Genomic DNA, 12,979 nt, shown 5'->3' with positions numbered 1-12,979 from the left:
GCATGGTTATCTTAATCCCCTTTGCCAGGCACTTCCCCAGTCTTCCTCACAGATGGTGGTGACCAGCCCAATGACAAAGTCAGTGAGAATAGGGGATCGCTATGGACTGAATGTTTGTGACCCCCTCAAATTCATATGTTGAAACCCTAACCTAATACCCTTGATGGTATTAGGAGGTGGGGGTCTTTGGGAGGTGATTAGGTCATGAGGGTGGAGCCCCCATGAATGGGATAAGTGTCCTTATAAAAGGGACCCCAGAGAGCTCTCTCTCCCTCTTTCCACCACGTGAGGATATAATAAGAAGTTGGCCATCTGCAACCAGAAGAGGGCTCTCATCAGAACCTGATCATGTTGGCACCCTGATCTCAGACTTTCAGCCTTCAGAAATGTGAGAAAGAAATTTCTGTAGTTATAAGCCACCCAGTCTATGATACTTTGTTATAGCAGCCCGAACAGGCTTAGACAGGGATATATGCCAGAGAGCTTCAGGACAGAAAGTGGAAGCATTCCCTTGAGTCTCCCCATCCTCTTCTTCCCCTCTGGAACAAGGTTGTGAGCGGATGTGATGTTTGGAGCCTCAGCAGCCATCTTTTGATCATGTGATAACACACAATGAACAAAAAGCCAGTACACTAAGGAAGGCTGAGCAGAAATGTGGGTGAGCCTGGGTCTTTGTGGGCATCGTTGGGCCTCCATATAACCCCGGGACCATGCTGCTCTTAGGTAGCGATGACATGCCCCTCTGCAGATACCACTGCTCTTGGGGTCTCCCTGGTTTGCACTGGATGCATCTTTTTTTTTTTTTTTACTTGTATTTAATTTTCACTACCTCCTTTTTTTATTGTGATTAGAATTTTTTAAACATTTTTATTGGGGTATAATTGCTTTACAATGGTGTGTTAGTTTCTGCTTTATAACAAAGTGAATCAGTTATACATATACATATAGCCCCATATCTCTCCCCTCTTGCATCTGCCTCCCTCCCATCCTCCCTAACCCACCCCTCTAGGTGGTCACAAAGCAGCGAGTTGATCTCCCTGTGCTATGCGACTGCTTCCCACTAGCTATCTACCTTATGTTTGGCAGTGTATATAAGTCCATGCCTCTCTCTCACTTTGTCTCAGCTTACCCCTCCCCCTCCCCGTGTCCTCAAGTCCATTCTCTAGTAGGTCTGCGTCTTTATTCCCGTCTTGCCCCTAGGTTCCTCATGACCATTTTTTTTTTGGTTTTTTAGATTCCATATATATATGTTAGCATACAGTATTTATTTTACTCTTTCTGACTTACTTCACTCTGTATGACAGACTCTAGGTCCATCCACCTCACTACAAGTAACTCAATTTCATTTCTTTTTATGGCTGAGTAATATTCCATTGTATATATGTGCCACATCTTCTTTATCCATTCATCTGTTGATGCACACTTAGTTTGCTTCCATGTCCTGGCTATTGTAAATAGAGCTGCAATTAATATTGTGGTACATGACTTTATGAATTACGGTTTTCTCAGGGTATATGCCCAGTAGTGGGATTGCTGGGTCGTATGGTAGTTCTATTTTTAGTTTTTTAAGGAACCTCCATGCTGTTCTCCATAGTGGCTGTATCAATTTACATTCCCACCAACAGTGCAAGAGGGTTCCCTTTTCTCCACACCCTCTCCAGCATTTATTGTTTGTAGATTTTTTGATGATGGCCATTCTGACCAGTGTAAGGTAAAACCTCATTGTGGTTTTGATTTGCATTTCTCTAATGATTACTGATGTTGAGCATTCTTTCATGTGTTTGTTGGCAATCTATATATCTTCTTTGGAGAAATGTCTATTTAGGTCTTCTGCCCATTTTTGGATTGGGTTGTTTGTTTTTTTGATACTGAGCTACATGAGCTGCTTGTAAATTTTGGAGATTAATCCTTTGTCAGTTGCTTCATTTGCAAGTATTTTCTCCCATTCTGAGGGTTGTCTTTTCGTCTTGTTTATGGTTTCCTTTGCTGTGCAAAAGCTTTTAAGTTTCATCAGGTCCCATTTGTTTATTTTTGTTTTTATTTCCACTTCTCTAGGAGCTGGGTCAAAAAGGATCTTGCTGTGATTTATGTCATAGAGGGTTCTGCCTATGTTTTCCTCTAAGAGTTTGATAGTGTCTGGCCTTACATTTAGGTCTTTAATCCATTTTGAGCTTATTTTTGTGTGTGGTGTTAGGGAGTGTTCTAATTTCGTTCTTTTACATGTAGCTGTCCAGTTTTCCCACTTATTGAAGAGGCTGTCTTTTCTCCATTGTATATTCCTGCCTCCTTTATCAAAGATAAGGTGACCATATGTATGTGGGTTTATCTCTGGGCTTTCTATCCTGTTCCATTGATCTATATTTCTGTTTTTGTGCCAGTACCATACTCCCTTGATTACTGTAGCTTTGTAGTATAGTCTGAAGTCCAGGAGCCTGATTCCTCCAGCTCCTGGATGCATCTTAATAGATGTCTGAGTCAGCCTCTTTTATCCCCCTGCCTGGAATGCCCTTTCCTCTGGTTTTGTTTTGAAAACTGCTTCTCATCTTTTAAGACCCAACTCAAGAGTCCCTTTTTGAGAAGTTTTCACCCCATCCTGACCACAGGGTTGAGCACCCACTTATTGGAGCCCCTGCAGTACTTAGTTCAGGCTTCTTGTAGCCTCTTCCTGCCATGGTGGGTGCTGCCCACGATTGGGCCATTCACAGGGCGGCAGGCAACTCAGCTTGTCCTGGCACAGCTGCCCGGGGAAGGGATCGGGGCCATTCTCTCCAGGTAGCCGGGGCTGGGGCCCATCGCAAACTAAGGCCCAAGCATAGCCTGCTGGGGGATGAAGTCATGTGGAAAAACACTCGAGTCAGAACAAACATGTCTTTCTGCAAATGACTTCATCACATTGCCAGAAGGCTCGGATCACTCCACCTCTCACCTCTTCCAGTCCGCCCATGGGATCGGGAAAGACCAGTTCCTCGAGTCCTGTTGCAGCTCTCAGGCAAAGGTAAATGTTACAGAGACCCACCCATGAGGTGCTGGGGAGCTGATGCCTCCACTTCCTCCACAGCCGGCGCTTCCTCTGAGCTCTCAGGCTGGGAAAGGCCTGGAGGGCAGGTTGGGGCCTTCTCCACATCTGTGTTCACAGTGCCCAGCACAGAGACCAGCAAAAATGTAAAATAAAATACTCACTCACTAAATGCATGTGTTCATGAATTCTACAAATACTCAGCGGCTCTTCTGCTCTTTCTACCAGCATCACGGGGGCACTGGGGTTATGCTCACAGAAAGAGGAAATACAGGAGGGAAAGAGGGCAGGAAGGAAGGAGTAAATTCCTCACCAGGGTGATAGAGCCCCACAAAGCAGACTGGGCCCTGAGAGAGGCGTCAGGGAAGCTGAGCTCTAGTCCTTATTCCAGCAAATACATTTCTATTCAACAGCTTTCTTGAGCAGAGCCTCTATCCCCGCTGTGTGGTGGGCACCTAGGGGAGCCATTCTCGTTCTCTGGCAGTGAAAGTCATGCACGGGGGACGGACAATAACAATGACACGGTTACAGGTTGTAATGGAGGTGTGGACAGGGTAGCGGGGGGTGCGCAGGAGGGGGTGCTGGGTGGGCTGGCCAAGGAGGTCAGCCTTGAAGGATGAACACACCAGGCTGTCCAGGAGACGGTGGAAAGGCTTCTGAGGCTGCAGGGTGCTTGGAAAAGGGCAAGCAATTCCATGTTTGGGGAGCAGAGGGTATGTAAAGGAGGTGGCAATAGTTGGGGCTGGTGAGGCAGGCTGAGGGGCCAGACTGCGGGGGGGTGAGGTTCACTCTGCTGGAACAAGGAGCCATTGAAGGGCTGAAGAGTAGAGCGTCCGGCCTGGGTGTCCATTTCAGGAAAGGTGCTTTGGACTGGATGGCAGAACGGCTATAACGCAGAGACCAACCAGGGGATCCCTGGAGTGGTTCAGGGGCAAGAGGGAGATGGCCTAGAGCAGTGTAGTGGCAATGGGTGGAGAAGAAGAGGAAAGAGAGATAGTCATGCTCATTGCTGATGGGACTTGGGGACCACTGGGATGAGGTGGGAAGTGGGATCTATGGATGTTCTGGTCTCTTAGATTGTAAGTTAAAATTTGGATTCTAATGCTATGGCAGAGAAACTCAAATCAGTGGCTGAAAGAAGATAAAAGACCGGGTAGGCAGTCCCAGACTGCTATGGTGATTCCACAATAGTCAGAGACCCAGACTCCTTCTGTCTTGTTTCTCTGCCATCTTTAATACCCAGCCTTGATCACGTGGCCCAGAATGGCTGCTCCAACTCCCTCTGACACATCTGCATTCCAACCGGTGGGATAAGGGAAAGGAGGAAGGGGGTGCACCCGTTCTTTTCAAAGATATGACTTAGAAATCTGATAACATGCCATTGGCCAAACTTAGAGGCAAGACCATACAATTGTAAGGGACGCTGGGAATTTTAGACTTCCATGTGCCCATCTAAAACTTCTTCCACTGTGGAGGAAGGAGAGAAGGGATCTACGGAAGAGAAACTAGTGATGCTGTGCAAGCCCACTGGCTTGTCTTAGTTTGATATTTCTTATTGGAAAAATACATTCTGTGAATTGTCATACTTATTTTTAACCAAATAAAATTTAAATATGATCAAGTCTCTGCCAGCAGCACGCTGTTTTCCTGGGAAAGTGAGGTCGCCCTATTTGGCCTTCGTTCTCCCAACCGTTGAAGGAGACATTGGAAAATATTCTTAACACGGACCCCATGGAGCTAGCCAAGGGGGGCTTCGGGGGTCTGTGAATACCATGTAATTATATGCTCAATTTGGGGGTGTACATTTTTCTCGGGAGAGTGACTATGGCATTCAAGGTTTATGAGAGGTTTTTTTGACCCTAAAAAGTTGAGAAACAGAGTGAAAGAATTACTCATGGCCCTCCATACCCATATTGTATGATTCCTTTCTACCCACCTTATGGCATACGCTTGGAAAGGAGTCTGGGGGGAAGAAAAGGCAATTGAAGGACACTGGGGAGGTTGGAGCGCGTGGCTCCAGCCTCGTCCTGACAGTGACCGCATGGCGCGCGTGTGGTCCGCCGTCCAGGGGTCTTTCTCTCTAGTCCCTGCCCTGGCTGAATTGGGACTTGGCTGGGTGTACACCTGGCACACTCTGCCTAACGTCTCCCAAGCAGTTCCCAAAGCTCCCAGCCAGGAGCCAGTTAGGATTTCAGAGGCACAAGTGAGCCGCTGTGCTTGGCCTGCCAGGTGAAAAGAACAGAGCCCGTATTAACGAGACGCTCCTCTCTTGGTATCGGCTTTCGCTTTGCAGGCGATGTCTCGGACCGGGAGCAAACCTGTCTCTCTGTCCGGAGCCAGGGATTTGATATTGTCCTGAATAGAGGTTTTCATCCCCTAGCTAGTCGTCTGCCCTCCGTGGCGCCTGCCGCCGGTGCCAGGCTTGGCACGTGAGCCCCCAGCTGTAGGAGGAGTGGGTGAACGGGGCAGAACTGGGCTCAGCGGCTCCCCAATCCACCCAGATGTGGTGGAGGAGAAAGAGGCATCCTGCACTGGGAGAAGCAGCAAGGAAACAAGCGGAGATCTGGCTGCACACGGAGCAATCACTTGGCAGGATGGGTCCTGATGTACCACGTGGGAATTTCTCCACAGCCCACGGATGAGCCAGACTCATCAGTGCGTCACCATCCACAGTCAGGAAGGTACAGAATGAAGCTAGAAACAAGGACTTTATCAAAGGGGAATGGGCAAAGAGAAAAGCATTGTGGCACCAAAAAAACTTAGAGCAGGGGTGAGCATCTCCAAACAGAGGACGGGGAAGGAGAGGAGTGAAGGGTGGCTGAGGGACCACCCCTGGACACTCTTGGGAGATGGGTCAGGAAGAAAGCAATGTGAGGGGAGGAGGAGGCACGGGCTGCCATGGAGGCCCCACCTCGGGGTTCTGGCAGCTGAAAGACGGCACCACCACCCCAGCAGAGCTAGGCTAGCAAGAGAGGTCAGGGCTGGGTGGCAGGGTGTGGCCCTGCAGTGGCCAGGGAGCTGGAGACAAGCCTAACATCCTGACAGCTGGCCTGCCTAATTCTTACGTCTGCAGGCCCTCCAGCTCTTCCCCCTGCCCTGATCTCTCACTCAGCGCAGGCTGGGGACTTGGCCCTGGCAGCCTTTGACTGCAGGTGTGGAACGGAGGAGGGCGGCCAAAGAAAAACAAACGGGAAGAAGGGAAGCACTATGCTTTCAAAGAGCTGCACACACAGGCTGGAGTCCTGGCTGCAAAACACTCAGTTGTCCGTCCTCTGGTTGAAGCCTGTGCATTAGGGCAAGTCCTTATAAACACCACTGAATTGAGGACAGCTCAACGGCACCGCCACTTACCACGCATGCACCCAGGGCTAGGTCCTGGGATGGGTGTGGCCACGACAGAGACAAATAAACCCCTTTCCTTGCCCTGAGAAAGCTCACATTCTGGTCAGGGTGGAACCCATAATCTCTACTAAGAGCTTCCTGAAAGTCAACCTAGGGGTCTGACATGCTTCTCTCGAATTCCAGCCTCATAGCATGCTGTGTGGGAGGCCGAATCCGCCACTGGAGCACACAGAGGTGCAGAGACGCTAGGCAACCTGCTTAGGACCACACAGCTGGGTCATGGGGGAGGGAATTTTAAACGCAAGTCCATGTGACGCTACTGCCTGCCTGTTTCCACCGGGGCAGACCCACACTCAGCTCTTTGGTTGGAGTGGTGTGGAAGGCCATTGCGGCTGGCTTGAAGCCCGAGGCTGGAGCTGCTCACAGGCCCTTCCACTGGATGTTGGCCAAGGCACAGTAACTCCTGATTGGGTAGATAGATAATCGAAGAGATGAAAGGGCCTCCAGTTAATAACCACCCACAGTGGACAAGGCTCCAGGCTCTGGAGGAGCTTGGAGGGAATGGGTCAGGCCCTGTCCTCCAGGAGCTCACAGACCAGTAGGAAGTAGATGCAAATGTGTTAAGACCCACTCCACGGGCACCGGCCCAGACAAATCTCTGTCCCTTCTGGGCAGAGTGACCTGAGGTGAGAGGGCATCTCAGAACCTCAATTTCTTTCTCTGTATAATACAGGTAGTTGTACCTAATTTATCGCATTGCTGTGGAGATTAAATAAAATAATGTGTGCTAAGCACAAGGCCTGACACAAAGTAGGAGCTCCAGAATGTCTGGCTCCAAGAGCTTCCACGGGGTACTCACAGCCAACGGGGGCCGAGCATTCCCCGCCCCACACAGGCCCAGCGGGGAATCCCTGCTCCCTTCTGGAGAGGGCAGCCTAGAGAGCTTCCACCACCATCCGAGGACCAGGGAGGACGCAGAGGGCAACCGAGAGAGGTCCGGGGGCCTGGGTTAGCACCTGCCACCTAGAGATGTGGGCGAGGCTACTTGCCCCTCCGGGGAACAGCAGAGTCCTACGCCCCTGGCCTAGCAGAGGGTGCTAGTTTTGCCTATGGGGCAGCCAAGCCTGGACTGGTGAGATAAGAGTTGGTGGGCATACGCCTCAGTCCCTCGGCCTCACAGACGGCCCCCGGGGGAATGAGCTAGATAACTCTTCATTAATACGTGCTTAATTTGCTTGTCCGTATTTACTCTCTTGTTCCCTGTGTTCCCACCGTGCTCCTAGGTTGGGGTCACTTCCCAGATAAACTACTTGCTCCCAAATCCTAGTCTTAGGGACTGCTCCTGGCAGCCCAGCTACAGAGAAATGTGTGGCTGGGTCACTCCGTGGCTGGGGGCTGGGAGGGCCCTGTGGCTGGGAGATGCTGTCTCCATGGCCTCCTGGCTCCAGTGTCGCCTGGCTTTTCCTCAACGTGGCTGCCTCACCCCCATGCCAAGGTGTGGGAGAAGTCAGGACCTTCTGCTGGCCGTCTGGATCATACAGTGACCTTCGGCTCCCAGGACATTAAGCATCTTCCTCCACAGGAGGACCAGGTAGGTGGGAAAAAATGAAACTGCTTTAGGCTAGCTTCAGGAGGGGCGGGAGGGGGTTCTCCCACGCCTCCTGTGAAATGGGTGTGCCGGCTTTGTATTTAGAGAGAACGCCGTCGAGGGACCGGGGAAAAGCGGCTGAGTCATCAGTTCCTAATGACACTAGCAGGCAGCATCTGTGAGCCCTCTGGGGCTTCGTTTCAGGAGGAGGGGGTGATTTCCTTGCTGGTGCTCCAATATCAGAGTCCACATCTCCACCTCCCTGAAGTGTGTCATGCTCTGGCTTTTCACAGGAAAACTGCCTAATGCCATGGCAAAAGCAAGGTAATAAAATATTCATCTGCTGAGGCCAGAGGACGGAACTGATCGTTTCTTCCAGGAGAAGCAGAGTCCTAAATTAAAGACATGCACAGAGCCAGACAAACGCACATGCCCGACCAGCAGACATTCCCAGGCACGTGTCAGAACAACACAGCCTCGCATATACAAGAAAGCATATGCCTAAATACTCACACGTGGGCACATGGGCCCCGGTCACACACCTATGCAGCACACAAAACTGTTGAGGACACATGGATGCCATGTGTGAACGCATGCATGAACACTGCATGTACCCGTGAACTCCCACCCTGTATGCTCACCCACCACATGTCTACTCCCCCAACGTGGCAATGAAAAATGATGTCTTAGCTGGTGTATTGGGGGCAGAAGAGCCCATCACCGGGCCCTGACTTTGGAACAATAGTAGCCTGTCTGGCTATCCTGGGGAAACTGGGCTTTGTCAGGCAGAAAGCAAATACTGTGCAGGGGGAAGTGTGACTCAGAGGTGAGTTACACAACTCCATTCTGCCTGTGTGCTCTGCCCAGGAGGGGGAGGAGGAGGAAGGCTTGCAAATGTGAACTCTGAAAGGGCTGCTACACTTCTGGAAGCTTCCACATGTCATGTCACTTGTCCAGGCTAGTGGAGGCAGAGGCTCCCTGAGGGCAGAGTGAGTAGCTACTACACTGTCACGACCTCAGAGCCAGACCCTCCGCACTGACCCCCTCCTGCTCATCCGGCCTGCTTCCCAGGGCTCCAGCATGCCTCCAAAGAGAGAACGTTAGCCCCTTGGCTCATGAGGTAGGCGCGTATGTTGACCTGGGTCTGCAAAGGTGATTCTGCCTTCTGATTGTTCTAGAAGCTCTGATGGAGCAGCTCCTGATGAAAGATTCCAGACCTAAGAGTTTTGAAATGACCCCAGTTCACAGACCTCGTGAGAGAACGGCAATGTCCCAGTTCCCTTGGATGCTGTGTTTTTCCTTATATCCATTCTGCAAAGATCCACTGAACTTCTACCAGGACCTAGGGCCTGGGGTGACAGAGCTGGCTGCCCTAAGGATCTCATAGGCTATGAGGCAAGCAGACAAAGGCCAAGGGATTATTGCTATTTGCTTTTGGAGGAGGGGACTCTACTGACTCTAGAAGATTTACAAGTTGTCCAGATAAAGAAGTAGGTATGTGTTTGAGTGGGTGGGAGGTGGGCAGGGCAAGGGGTGGAGGATGGAGAGGAAGCAGATTTAAATTCTGAGCAGAAAAGCAGCATTCAAAAAAAAAAAAAAAACCAGCTTTCTACAAAGGCAGTGTTAGGCCAGGGGCTGGCAAACCACAGCTTATAGGCCAATTCCAGCTTACTTCCTGTTTTTGTTAATAAAGTTTTATTGGCACACAGCCACGGTCATTCATTTATGTATTATCACTGGCTGCTTTGGCAGAGTTGACTAGTCACAGCACGGCCCTCAAAGCCTAAAATATTTACCATCTGAGCCCTTATGGAAAAAAATTTGCCAGCTTCTCTTCTAGATCTATCCTTTAATTCTGGAACCCATAAGTCTAGAATCCAGCATGGTTTTCTAGAGCTCCCTGTGAGAGTAACATTTGTGTAGGGATTTAGACGTTTACAGTGAGCTTTTGCATCCATTATCCCATTTAATCCTTCAACAAGCCTGTGTGAGGTTAATGGTAATTTTATCCCAGTTTTGCAGATGAAAAAACTAAGACAAAGGGAAATAAAGAGACTTGCTGAAGACCACATGGCTGGGAGATAGCCGAGTCCAGGGCAGCCTGATTCTAACATTCCATGGTCTTTCCACCACATTAACCTACAGATGTTTCTCTGTCACACATTCCACCACTGAGCTGTCCTCCCTGACAAGCCATTTCCCTCCTCCTTCCTAATATCTCTGCTGCCACCAAGGAAGGCTTTTGTCCATTGTGCTGCCTTAGTGGGAGAGAGGGTTCGGAGGAGAATCGAATTTCCTTTCTGCATCTGTTTGCGGAGCCTGGTGCACCCTGGGATACTAACGAACAGTGACAGATGAACTTCAGTTGGCTGGCGCGGGTGAAGAGCCACTGGACCAGGTAATTCCAATCCACCTCCTCAGAACTCAATCCAGGAGGGATCCCGGGGTGGAGTGTGGCCCCTGCTCCTGGGGCTGAGAGGGTGCTGAGAAAAGGCTGTGAGACCCCGGCTGGGTCCCTCCAGGAGGAGTGGGCACCCTGATAGACCCCCCTCAGAGCACAGGGCTGCAGCACTGTTTTTCAATTTATTTTCACAGGAGCTGCTCTTAGTAGAATTACATTCCATTTATTAGATACAAGGACCTAAGATGTGGCTGTATTGTATCAGGTGAATTCGGAAGGTCCACCCCTGCCACACACACACCACACACACACTCTCTCTCTTTCTCTCTCTCTCTCTCTCTCTCTCTCTCTCTCTCACACACACACACACACACACACACACACACACACACACACACACACACACCACATTTCCTGCAGCTCCGCGCTGCTGCTGACTGGGGCTCTGCATGCTGTGGGTAACACATTTAGCTCGATAAAATATAATATACGACGGGATCATATTTAACAAGGAAAACAGGGCCCGAATGGACAGAGGAGCAGTGTGGCTGGGTTACCATGGAAACCCTGGGTTCAGAATTTCCTGACTCCTAGGAGATTACATTTTCAACCTTAATGCTATATTAACATAAGCTTTGGCACTTAATGTCTCTGTTTCTCCCCCGCCCCCCTCCCCCTTGCTTACAGGCAAAAGAAAGCATCATCAGAGATGAGCCGGGGAGGAGGAGAGAGGCTTCACTTCATGAAAGCCTGAACGGCATCCAGCAGAAACCCGCTGCAGCACCCTGACGATGTGCTCTGCAGTTTTCAGAGTGTGTTGCATCCATTATCTCCCGTGACCTGCAGACAGGCTCGAGAAGCAGACTGATGTGAGGTCACCAAGCCCCGCGCGTGCGGCCCCTCAAATGCCTCTCGCGTCCGTTCCTTCTTCTCCGTTGCTCCGCCACTGCCCTTTGTATATCTCTTGGGGATATTGCAATAGCCTCTCATGGTCTCGTGCTCCCAGCCCGTGCCCTCTCGTCCGCTCTTGCTGTCTGAGTGATCTTTTTGTACCGCAAATTTTTTCATCCTGCGGTTGGTTTCATAGCCTCCAACAGCCCCACAAGCTATAGACTAAAGTCTCAACTCCCGTGCATTCAAGGACTGCTACCTCTCTCTACAAGCCCCTTTCCTTGGAGTTTCCACCATAGCCCCACCGTCCAGTCTTTGGAGGTGATGCTGTGATTTCTGAACACACCAAGTTCTTCCAGGGGCCGTGCCTCTGCTTGGGTCATGAGCTCAGGCTGGACCTCTGGCCTCTCTCATCCTGCTGACCAGCTCTTATGCTTCTTTAACACCAGCTCAGCGTCACTCACTTCAGGGGTCCCCTGCCCACCTGGCTGCCAGTGTTACCAGAGGGCTTATACCGAAGACTGTTGTATTTCTCACCACCTGATGGTCCCCTGGGTCCTTCCCGCACCAGCCTCCTCCACCACGCTGGGAGCTCGTCAGGCCTACGAGTCATGCCCCCTCACTGCCTTATGCCCTCCACCCAGCGTGGTTCTGGCACCCTGTAGGGACTCAACTGACACTGGAGAAATCGAGTTTACAGGTGAGAACGCTGAGCCTCAGAGTGGTCAGATGGGTCGAATGCCACTTGTCTGGGAAGCAGCCCAGTTGGTGTCCCTCTCCTGTCATTACCCCTCCCTGCCCCTCTGCCTGCTCTGGCATCTCCGCACCATCTACAGAGCACTAACCACCTCTGTTTCTAGGGCTACACCTGTCTTTCCTCTGCAAAACCCTCACTTCCTTCCTCATGTTTTCTCCACCAGCTGCCCAAGAGCCTTGGACCAGTAGGGCCATTGGAAAGCCGAGGCCTGGAAGAATGAGGCCCACAGATCACCGGAGACACTTTGATTCATGGAAAAACCCGTGACTCTTCCTTCCCAGGAGATTCACCATTCTTCCAAAAAATGAGGTTCTCAAAGGTTTCAAGTTTTACAGTAAGGATCCAGGGAGCCATAGTGAAGACCAGAATCTGTATTCCCACAAGCTGGGACATTACTTGGAATAAGGATCTTGGCAGACGTAATTATTGTAAGAATCTTGAGACGAGCTTATCCTGGAGGAGGGTGGACCCTCAATCCAATGGCAGGTGTCCTTACCAGAGACAGAAAGGAGAAGACGTACAGACACATGAGAGAAGGCCTCGTGAAGATTCCCGTGAAGACAAAGACAGAGGTTGGAGTGAGGGTCCATAAGCCAAAGGATGCCAGGGATTGCTGACGATCACAGAAGCTAGGAGAGGGACCTAGAATGGATTTTCTCTCAGAGCTTCCAGAAGGAACCAAATCCTGCTGACACTTCTGGCCTCTAGAACTGTCAGAGAATAAAGTTCTCTTACTTCAAGCCACCCGACTGTTGTCATTTGTTACCTAGGCAGCCCTAGGAAGTGAATACAACTGTACAGTGTAAGAATACAGGGGAAGCCCACCAAGGCCGTAAGGGACCAACAGGTCAGGGGGCCCTTGGTCCTTACCGTCATGTGTGGGTTCCCCACTCTCCTTCTCACCCTGGCAGCTCTCAGCCCCTCGGTCTCTCTGCTCTGACTTCCAGCTGCCACCAGCCCACCAATTCCCCCTCCTCTGTGTAC

At 50.6% G+C, this 12,979-nt stretch overlaps 1 long non-coding RNA gene across 1 annotated transcript; it reads left to right on the top strand.

Annotated features, from left to right (window-relative positions):
- Positions 1 to 1,238: 1,238 nt before the first annotated feature.
- On the top strand, positions 1,239 to 12,690 carry LOC116741440. The gene is made up of 3 exons (XR_004346155.1): positions 1,239 to 10,344; positions 11,035 to 11,938; positions 12,159 to 12,690. It is a non-coding gene; the product is annotated as an uncharacterized LOC116741440 (long non-coding RNA).
- The last annotated feature ends 289 nt before the right edge of the window (positions 12,691 to 12,979 follow it).

This window comes from Phocoena sinus, chromosome 16 (genome assembly GCF_008692025.1).
Source record: "Phocoena sinus isolate mPhoSin1 chromosome 16, mPhoSin1.pri, whole genome shotgun sequence".
NCBI classification, from domain to species: domain Eukaryota; kingdom Metazoa; phylum Chordata; class Mammalia; order Artiodactyla; family Phocoenidae; genus Phocoena; species Phocoena sinus.
This window is presented reverse-complemented; position numbering and strand designations above follow the sequence as displayed.